The 10419-nt window shown below is 34.4% G+C and overlaps 1 pseudogene; it reads right to left on the bottom strand.

Moving 5' to 3' along the window:
- Positions 1-6292: 6292 nt before the first annotated feature.
- On the bottom strand, positions 6293-6706 carry LOC101722347 (DCN1-like protein 4 pseudogene; annotated as a pseudogene).
- Positions 6707-10419: the final 3713 nt, after the last annotated feature.

The raw sequence follows: 10419 nt of genomic DNA, 5'->3' as shown, positions 1-10419 counted from the left end.
GAACATCCCTTCGCATTGCCCCACTGGTGGTGCACCCCTATCCTTTCCTTCATTACCACTGCTTTTACTTAACTGCTGTTCCTAATCTTTTCTAGCTAGGAAGTGAGATGCTAAATTTGTTAGAATTGTGTGTAAAATATAAAAGTAAATTGACTGATAAAGTACAAATCAACCTCCTTTCTATATGAAACATTTCAGACTAAATCCAAACAGTATTTTTTTCTTGACATCTTCTTTGGCAGATCACAAACTATTATACTTTTTTTCTGAATACTCAACTGCATTATAAAAAGGCAATAGTTCTCTTTATGGATGGCTATACCAAAACATTTTACAGAGATCAAATTTTAAATCTCAAAACGCTACTTGGCAACTTTTTCACAATCCCTAAATTCTTTTTAAGGAATATTTTAAATAAAATTGATTTTTTTAAATTGAAAAAATATTTATACATGTGTCATGTAAGCATGATGTTCTGAAATAAATATGTATTGTGAAATGATTAAATCAAACATATGAATATATGCATTATCTTACATACTTTTAACATAGTCACTGAGCAATTTATAAAATACAGTACATTTTTACTAAATATAGTCATTACATTGTAAAGAGGTCTCTTAACTTACTTATCCTTTTTAAATTGAATTTTGTCTCATTAGCTTGTGCATCTGAGTTCAGCACAACTTTCCCGCCTGTGACTTCAGACCACAATAACAACCATTCCTCTCTTTACTTCTACAAGTTAAACTTAAGATTCCCATATAACTGAGATCAGGTGACATTTATCTTTTTTGTGGCCTGCTTATTTCACTGAACATGGTATCTTGTTGATTTACAAGTGCTTTAGTCAAGGACAGGATTTCCTTGTGTATATGGCTTTATACTATTCAATATATATATATATATATATAACATTTTCTTTATCTAGTCATATTTTATGGACATATATGTTAATTCTATTCCTCAGCTATTATTGAATATGGCTACAATAAACAGAGGAATATAAATACCTCTTTGACACTGTGATTTCATATCATTGGATATATATGCAGTAGTGGAATTACTATATTACATTGTAGTTCTACTTCTAGAAATATCCATAGTGGTTTTCATAATGCCTGTACTAATTTGAATTTTCATCAACAGTGTATGAAAGATTATCTTTCTCTGGGCTCTGGAGAACATATTTTATTTTTCATCTTTTTTATAGTAACTATTCCAACAGGTGTGAATTAGCCTCTCATTGTGATTTTAGCTTGGATTTCTCTGATAAGTAACAATGTGAACTTTTTTTATGTACTTGCTGGTCATTTATGTGTCAATTTTGACAAATGTCTAGTCATGTATTTTGTTCATTTTAAATTGAGTTTTTTATTTTCTCATGATTTCATTGTTTGATTATCTTACATAGTGAAATTATCTCTGTATCAGAGGTTTAGTTAGAAAATACTTTCATAGATTGTCTTTTCTTTCTGCTGTGGCCTTGATTGTACAAAAGTTTTGAGATTTGATGGATTTTTTATTTATCTATTTTTGCTTTTGTTGCCTGTGCTTTTGGTTTTATACCCAAAAATTCATTGCCTAGACTAATGTCATGGAAATTTCCCTCTGTTTTCTTTTACTAGTTTTATAATTTCAGATCCTCAATGACTTTTGTGGGTAGTGTGAGATACGGTTTTAATTTCATTGGTTTTAAATTAAATAGCCTTCCCAGCATCATTTATTAGAGAATTTATATTTTCTTTGAACTTCATCAAATATAATTAAACAAATATGTAGATTCATTTCTATACTCTTCTATTGATTTCTGTGTACTTACATCCATGCTGGTTTGATTACTAACATGTTGTAGTCTAATATATTGTTGTTGTCTTTAAGGAAGCTTCAGCTTCAGCTTCAGCTTAAGCTTTTCAGCTTCAGCTTTTCTTTTGTTTAAGATTGCTTTGGTTTTTCACACCAGAGAAACTATTCAGTATTTAAACAGGGAAGGGTGAAGGGGGTGAAGGGAGGGTAGGGGAATGGGGAAAAATAAGAACCAAGATAGATATATCATGTATAGGTATGAGATCCTAATGATGAATGTAAACTGCATTGTATACCTAAAATGTACCAATAAACTTAATGGAAAGAAAGAAAAGCTTTGGCTTTTCAGAGTACTTTGTACTTTCATATGTTTCACTTTAATTCTTTTTTAAAATTATGGTAGCACTATACCTTTTAGTCCTTATTTATACTTTAAGTTTCTTACACTAGAGAAACTATTCGGTATTTACACATGTGTGCTATTTATTTCACTTAAAAAAAGTATTGCCTCAATATGCATCCGTTTAGCTATAAATGTCTCTAAAAGGTACAAGATAATGTGAAATAGGAAGAAAAGGGACAAAGGGGAAGGGGAAGTGGGAAGAATAAGGGAAAGGAAAGGGAATGGAATTAATATGAGAAAATGTAAAAATGGAAACAAAGTCTCTGTAAATAGGGATGGTTGGAGGTGTTGAAGGGAGGACAGGGAAATGGGGAAAAATATGAACCAAGAGAGATTATGTAAAGGTGCAGATTTCCAATGATGGATGTCATTATATTGTACACCTAAAATGTACCAATAAAATTAATTTTAAAGATCATGGTAGAATTAAGCCATAAACCACTGTTCCTTGGGGGTTTTTGTATGAAGGACTTTGGGGGAGCAGAGCTGAGGGTCAAATCCAGAATCTTATACTTGCTAGGCAAGTACTGAATCAATCAGCTATACTGATGAGCTATCTCCACAGCTCCCTGGAATATTTTGATTCCCATTTCTTCATCATTCAAATCATCAAGAGTCAAGCTTTCATATACCTACGAATTTATTCATTTTTCTGTTATTAAATTTGTTAGCATATATTATTTATAGCAATCTCTTACAATCCTATGTATTTCAGTGGTGTCATTGTGATGATTACTTCCTCATGGCTGATGTATTTCTATAAGTATTGTTTTTCTTAGCCTACGTAGTGATTCACTAATTTTGCTTAAAGAGTAAAACTTATTTTTATAGATTTTCCACTAATTTTAAAATTAATTTTAAATGACTAATTTAAATTATACATATACATAGGGAATAATTTGATATTTCAATATATGCTCATAGTGTAATATTTAAATCAAGGTAAATATATTTTCTCTTCCAACTCTCCTAGGAAATGAATTCTTTTTTTTTTCTGAAATCAAACACAAATACTTTTTTATTTATGGGATATCATTTTACACAAATTCCATTAAAAACTAAAACCAGTATGCTGTACTTGTTAGGTGGCATAGCAGTATTTTAGTTAAGCTGGGAGTCACAGGACTTGCACACTTTTATGAATGTAATGCAAATGCTGACAACATGAAGCATTCACAGTTATAAGTTAGCTGCTGCTCATTTAACAGTAACCCCCAATAAAAATTATTTTATGAAAACTAAGCAACCCACATTTCAATCTCATTTACAGATACCCAACATTTTAGTTGGTCAATGAATTCTATACACTTATTATACAACTTATGAAAGAATAAAGGATAAGGCTTACAGAGGTATCTTAGCAGTTGTAAGAATAAACACTGAGGGCATAACCTAACTTTTAAAGCCTTCTGTATAAATTTCAAAAGCACTGTCATAATGGGGACCGAGAGACAACAGAAATCTGTTGTTAAACCAGAATCTAGAAGTCTGTTTTGTTAGATTTATAAAAACTTAATTCAAAGTTCATGCTTCAAAAAAGGGGCATGTAACATTACAGTGTTCATGGCAAATCAAACGAAATTTCTGACCTAAAAAGTTGTACTCCCTAACAACAGAGCGTTGCAAAATAGACTTCAAAGCACAAGGCAAGAGAAAAAGGATGTAGACTTGGGTACTAGAGAAAAACCAGAAGAAGGCACCCTAATTTATTAGATATTAGCTCACACAAATAAATGCTTGATGAATTGTTCAGTATTGTGTAACTTAGGCAAATTTTCAAGAAAAAGTGTCTTATTACTTTCTCTTAAAAATACATAAAATGAAGAAAACCAAGCATAAGCACACAGTGACCAGCAGTTACAAAGGTTTATTTTTCAGGGTAGTTTAGATTTATTTTCTAAATATTCAAGATTATCCCACTGAAATACTTATTTTCATATCATATATCACAAAGTTGGTTTTACTTGAGTTTTCTCTTATCAAAATGTTCACTGTGGATGAAATGTACCATTTCCCCCTTATTACAATCCTTTTATTTTAGGATTAGCTGTGTTTAATGTTTAAAAAATTCTCCAGAGTCTAACGTTTAAAAGAATTTCATCTACAATTTATATTTGCTTTCAGGAAAACAGAAGTTATCAAATTTAAGACCTGTTGCCTTTAAAGTGTGATTTTTAAACATTTCACTGGAGTATATCTGAAAATAATTCAGCTGTCCATAGATCCAAACCTGCCAATGGCCAATCCCCATTATGATAACATGAATCAGACCACCTTTCGACATGACAGTCCCAATAGCTGTTGTATTCTACTGACAGTTCCTTTTCAGATATTAATTTATGCAAACAGATATAAACTTCTAAGGTTAAAAGTGAGACTAAAAACAAGGAATGGTTAAGTATGCTTAATCAATGTTGTTTTTAAAACTTCTGTATTTCTCAGCAAACCAAACCTTATTGTTCAGAAGACAAAGGAAATAGCTGCATTCTACCATATTGTGATTTTGTATATGCACACACACTATATACACAAAATTTTTTGTCTTTGGTGGTTCAGGTGGGGAAAAAATAATATGAAAATCAGAACACCATTTGCAAAAAACCTGTAAAACAATGGTCAAGAGGAGCATTGTCTAGTGTGCTTACTCATTTAACATCATTTAAATGTTCACATTTAATCTAAAATCTTTTTGGCCAATACTCCAAATCATTACATGCTCAAGCATGGATATTGCTCACAACCACAGCAGTCACTTACTCAAATGCACCTTGGTGCTTTACTTGGTTAAATCATTAGACCATTATATGTTCACAAAACTTTAGGGACCAGGTTAGTCATTCAATAGCACCAGATAGATGGGGTGAAGATGTACTCTATACATTTTCTCAAGGCCAAAAAAAAAAGACATAAAATACAAATCTAAACACACCATCCTTGTTTCCTTATACATATAAATAATGGCCATCACTCTTCTGTACAAACAATTCAGGTAATGACAAGTAGCCCCTCCAGGAAAAGGTCCTACAATGTGATAAGGGTTAGCTCAATGCTGGTGGTTTCATGTCCACTGCCTGCAATGAAAACATTGCCAGGAAAAGCCTAGCATGAAATAAACAAGGAAAACAAAACAAAACACTTCTCACTTACAGTTTCTTTTCCAAAAACTAGGAAATTAGACATCATGAAATCTAACTGAAAAAAATTCAAACTAAAAGTGCTCTGCAGTTATAAATTGCCAGGAAGCCAGTAGATTTTCATGGAGGCAGCAAAATAAACTTTACTCAGCATGGCATAAAGAGCATCAGAAGACCAAACACTGGCTGGAGGAATGCAAAAGGGCAAAAAAGAAAGTTTATTTGAATTTAAACCCCAATTTTTTAAAAAGGTGCAATTTCAATTTGTTCATTTGTACTTACATTCAAGCTAGTACATTTTTAACATTAAAAACAAAAAACTGTATCTTGCATGGTGAAAATCAGTTGTGGCATGTTACATGTCTACATGGTCAATAATTACAACTTTTATCATTTTATAACACTAATATTATTAAGTAAAACAAATGATATTTGGCATGAGCTCTTGAAAAGTTATCACTCTTACCTCCTCTTCCATAAATTGGCCTCTTAAATAGTAAGGTTAATTCTGGCAACATTTGGTTATGGTAACAGTTGTTTTGTCTTGTTTTCTGAAATGCTACATTTGAGACCAAATAAAATATAACTGGTTCATTTGAAAAAAGGGACTAGAAAAATGCCACAAAATTATTTTTACAATACGTTTTTGCAAAAATAATCTCTAGATGAAGTTTTTATACACATATACAAAATTTAAACAGCAATATACATATAATCACAGTGAGGACATTGGCAAATTCACCAATCTGTAGTGTAAATACAAACTGGAAAGCAGCTTTCCAAGAGAACAATGCTACACAGCAAGCAGAGCTGGCTTATTCAACGGCAAACACCAAAACATCCCTGCAAAAGGGAGACAGTGCAAGAAAAGCAGCATGCGCTTTGATACAAACAGCAACGTACGGCTAATGGGTGACATAAGTGTGGTAATAGTGACTCTTGCGCTGCTCTGCATGTAGCCCTAGGACATCTGTTTGTCTTTATACCACTCCACAAACTCATCCAACAAGACTGGCCATGCTCCATCTTCATCATAGTTGCTGAGGTCAAGGTTAATTGTTCTGCTGAATTCAAATACATTGCACCACTGGTCTTTGTTAATCACTTTATATTTTGATTGCTCTAAGAATTGGTGAAAAACTGGAAAAAGGGGCCAGATTTTTCCTAATAACAGTCCCAACTTGCACTTGGCAGTGTTTATGTCTAGGCTGTGCTGGTCCTTTTCCCATGCAAAGTCAAATGTGTATCTATAAATAAGCTTAAAGTTTATAGAATCATTTAATAATGATCTCAAGCAATCCAAAGAATTTCTGAGTTTTTCTGTTGTATCACATTGTAAAGAAGTCATTCCTATTAACCATTCTTGTAGAATAAAACAACCCATGTTTTGAGCATCCAATTTCCAAGCTAGGCATAACTGCTTTCTCAGGTTCTACACCAATGTCTTCACAAAATTTCTCCATTCCTTCAGGACCCACAACATCCTCAGTACCTGCATATTCATAGAATGACTCTAAGCGCCTCTTACTTGAGAAGGCCTCTTCTTCAGTCTTAATTCTAGTTGAATCATATTTTTGATACATGCTATCATGTCTACTCTTCTTGGTAGATAAGTCATCTCCAGAGGCAGGTCTTCTCTTTTTCCTTGGGGGCATCACTTTACTGAAGCAATCTGAAGAACTGCAAGATCGCAGGCTTCCTGCTTGGTGACCATCTTGGCCAACGTCTTATGTTAGATTTAGCTTATTAAAGGTGTGGTAGATCTTATGAATATTTGCCAGTGTTGAGAGATGAGAGTTCAGCTGAAAGTCCCAGACACTCTGGTCCCGGCCCTTCATTGCAGGAAATGAATTCTTGTGTAATATTTTTTTCTTTTTCCTTTAGTACTGTCACCGTTTATATATGAGGTCCTCCAAATGTCTCATTTGGCAGGTGATTGTATCGTGGGGGTGATAAGTACATTGGTGGATCAATCTGTTGATTAATTCCATAGCTGAATGTCTTCTTAGGATGTGGTTGAGGTGAACCACTGGGGATTTGATCCAGAAAATTATGTTCTTGTCCCTACCTCCTCTTCTGTTTTTCCACTTCCTGGTTGCCATAAGTTGAGCACCTTCTCCTCCTCCACACCCCTCTGCTATTCTATTTCTGCCATGGATCCAGCCAACCATGGAATGAAACCATGAGCCAAAGTAAATTCCTTCTCCCTTATACTATGGGAATAAGGTATTTAACTCCAGTGATGGGCAAGCAAAGTACAGCACGAATATCACAACACTCTCTCCTGGCCTGTAAGGTTTCTACTGAAAGTCTGTTGTCAGGTGATTTGTGACACATTTATGGGTTTTTTTTTCTCTAGCAGCCTTGATTTATCTCTTTAATTTTCACCTTTGAGAACTTAATTACAAATGTTTTGGAGTAGACTTGGTCAGTTACAACCTGCCTGGTGACCTCTGAACTTTACTGGATACCTTCACCCTTCTCTAGCCTTGGGAAGTTTTCTTATTTACTTTTAACACTTTGGCATTGTCAAGACCCTCACGTACCCACTAACCAGAATGTTTGCCATTTAATATTTTTCTAATGTTCCTACAAGCTTTATTACTTCTTTTTTCTTTATTGTCTTCTCTGTATTTTCAAATAGCCTGTGTTCAAGGTCACTCATTATTCACTGTTTGATCTGTTTTGCTGTTGATATCTTTAATCATGTTTTTTTAATTTATCTATGTGCCTCAGGGGATTGAAATCATGGCCTTGTGCATTCCAGGTAATTGATCTACCACTGAGCCACACTGCCAGTCCTTTAACCATGTTTTTATGTTGCCACATGTATTGTCATTTCAAAGATTTCTGTTTGATTTAAAAATTGCTTTCTTGGGCCAGAATTTAGCTCAGTGGTTCCACCAACTGCCTCTCAAGCACAGGGTCCCAAGTTTGATCTCTGGGACTAAAAAAAATAAAATAAAAATAAAAATTGCTTTCTTCTCTTTGTCAAGTTTCTATATTCCATTTTCTTTTTCAAGCCACTTTGAGCTTCTTTGAAGGAACTGCTTAAAATTCTCTCTCTGAGCATACTCCCATACTGCTCTTTATCTGCTCCATTTACCTATTAGGTGAGGTCATGGTTTCCTAAATGTTCTTGCTGTTCCTTGGCCTATAATATCATCTGGACATTGAAGGGTTGGGTATTTATTCCATCTTTATAATCTGGCCTTGTTTGTGGATACTTTCCAGAAATTCTAACCTGGCTGCTTATTTCTCTCAGCCCATAGTCACTTCCACTATTTCAGCTGTAGTAGCACCTTGGTCTGGAGTCAATGGGAGTCTGACATTGGTATTTTTTTCCTGTTTCAGCACTAGACAGAGACCCAAGTCCAGGACTGTCCCAGAATCACAGTTTATATATTGTTCAGAATGAAGAGCAGAGTACTTAAAAGAGTAATCCATCCTCACAAGAATCTCCCTGGGGTTGACATAGGCTCAGATGCCTTATGCACAGTTACTGGCCCATGGTCAGCCTAACCCTGAAAAAATACCACAAACAGATAATCCCTAGGCTCCTGTGCCATACATGTGGAACTACTTCCAAGCTAACCCCCACCCTGACCCAATACCACCAAGAACATCATGATACTGAGGTAGGATCGTGGCCTGCAATGCTATGAGAAGCTTGTTGTTGAGGTGGATTTGTGACTCAAGACTACTGCAACCAGCCACAGGTGATGCTGGCCAGAATGGAAGTGTGACAACTGGGGCAACTACTGCTGTTCTACCAGCCCCATGGTGGACAGACCAAGTGATAGGAACCATTAGAATATGTCCAATGGTATGTTCACCAGCTAAGCACTAAGTTCAAGGGCAAAGTTTTAAGATTACTACCATGACCCAACTCTAGGACCACACTACGAGGTATGACCAAAGTATACTTTGAATATTTAAATTTTTAAAAAATATTACAGTAAAAGTCATTATTAATTTTCCTCAAAATAATTTCCCTCACATTGAATAGATTTACCCTAATGTTCTTGCCATTTCAGAAGCAGTTCCAGAACTACTCTTTAAGGAGAACTTTACAAGGTATGATTTTTAGTAATTTGTGATTGCTGCTGATGCATACCATCCAGTGGAAAAGCAGCCTTATAACCTCCTCTACCTTATTCCTTGGGCCTGGAGCCATGTAATGACGGGGCCTTCCCAAAATAGAAATGATATCATAAAAGGTAAACATTCTCTTCAGGACACTGAGATAGCTATGATAATGCAACTAAAGATATGAAAGACAATTTCAAGTATTACCTTTAGAAAGTAGTAAAGAATGGCATAAATGTGTTTGAAGTGAGTGATAGTAATTAATATTACTGTACAGTAGTAATTATATAAAATATAATCATTCATTGTGTATTCTTTTTTAAATTGATTTTATTGGTACATCCTTATTTTTCCCCATTCCCCTGCCCTTCCTTTAACCCCACCAACCCTCTCTATTTGCAAAGGCTGTGTCCATTTTTTCATTTTCTCATATTAATTCTATTCCCTTCTTTCCTTTCCCATACCCCTCCCACTTCTGCTTCCCCTTTTGCCCATTTTCTTCCTCTTTTAGATCATCTATTATAACTTTGAGTCCTTATTTACCCTTTCAATTTCTCACACCAAAAAAACTATTCAGTATTTACACGTGTGTCATATTTATTTCACTTAAGAGTATGGCCTCAAAGGGCACCCATTTAGCTATAAATGTCTCTAATTTTTCATTCCTTATGGCTGAGTAGTACTCCATTTTAAGAACCAAATTGTCGCTTCATTGTTTTTTTTCCTATTGTTCTCTTAGTCTCCATTGCATTGATTTCTGCTCTGATTTTTATAATTTCTTCCCTTGTATGAGCATTGGGTTTGTCCTGCTCTTCTTTTTCTAGAAGCTTGAGGTTAAGCATCAGGTTCTTTATTTGAGCTCACTGTTTTCCTAATATGAGTATTAACTGCTATGAATTTACCTCATAAGACTGCTTATGCATAGATTCTGATATGTTGTGTTGGCATTGTCATTTAATTGTAGAAATTGTCTGATTTCCTCTTTAA

Source organism: Heterocephalus glaber, unplaced genomic scaffold (genome assembly GCF_053883595.1).
Source record: "Heterocephalus glaber isolate CG9 unplaced genomic scaffold, H.glaber_assembly_v1.0 deba00001845, whole genome shotgun sequence".
NCBI classification, from domain to species: domain Eukaryota; kingdom Metazoa; phylum Chordata; class Mammalia; order Rodentia; family Bathyergidae; genus Heterocephalus; species Heterocephalus glaber.
The sequence above is the reverse complement of the archived record's forward strand: the minus strand, read 5'-3'. Positions and strand labels throughout refer to the sequence as shown.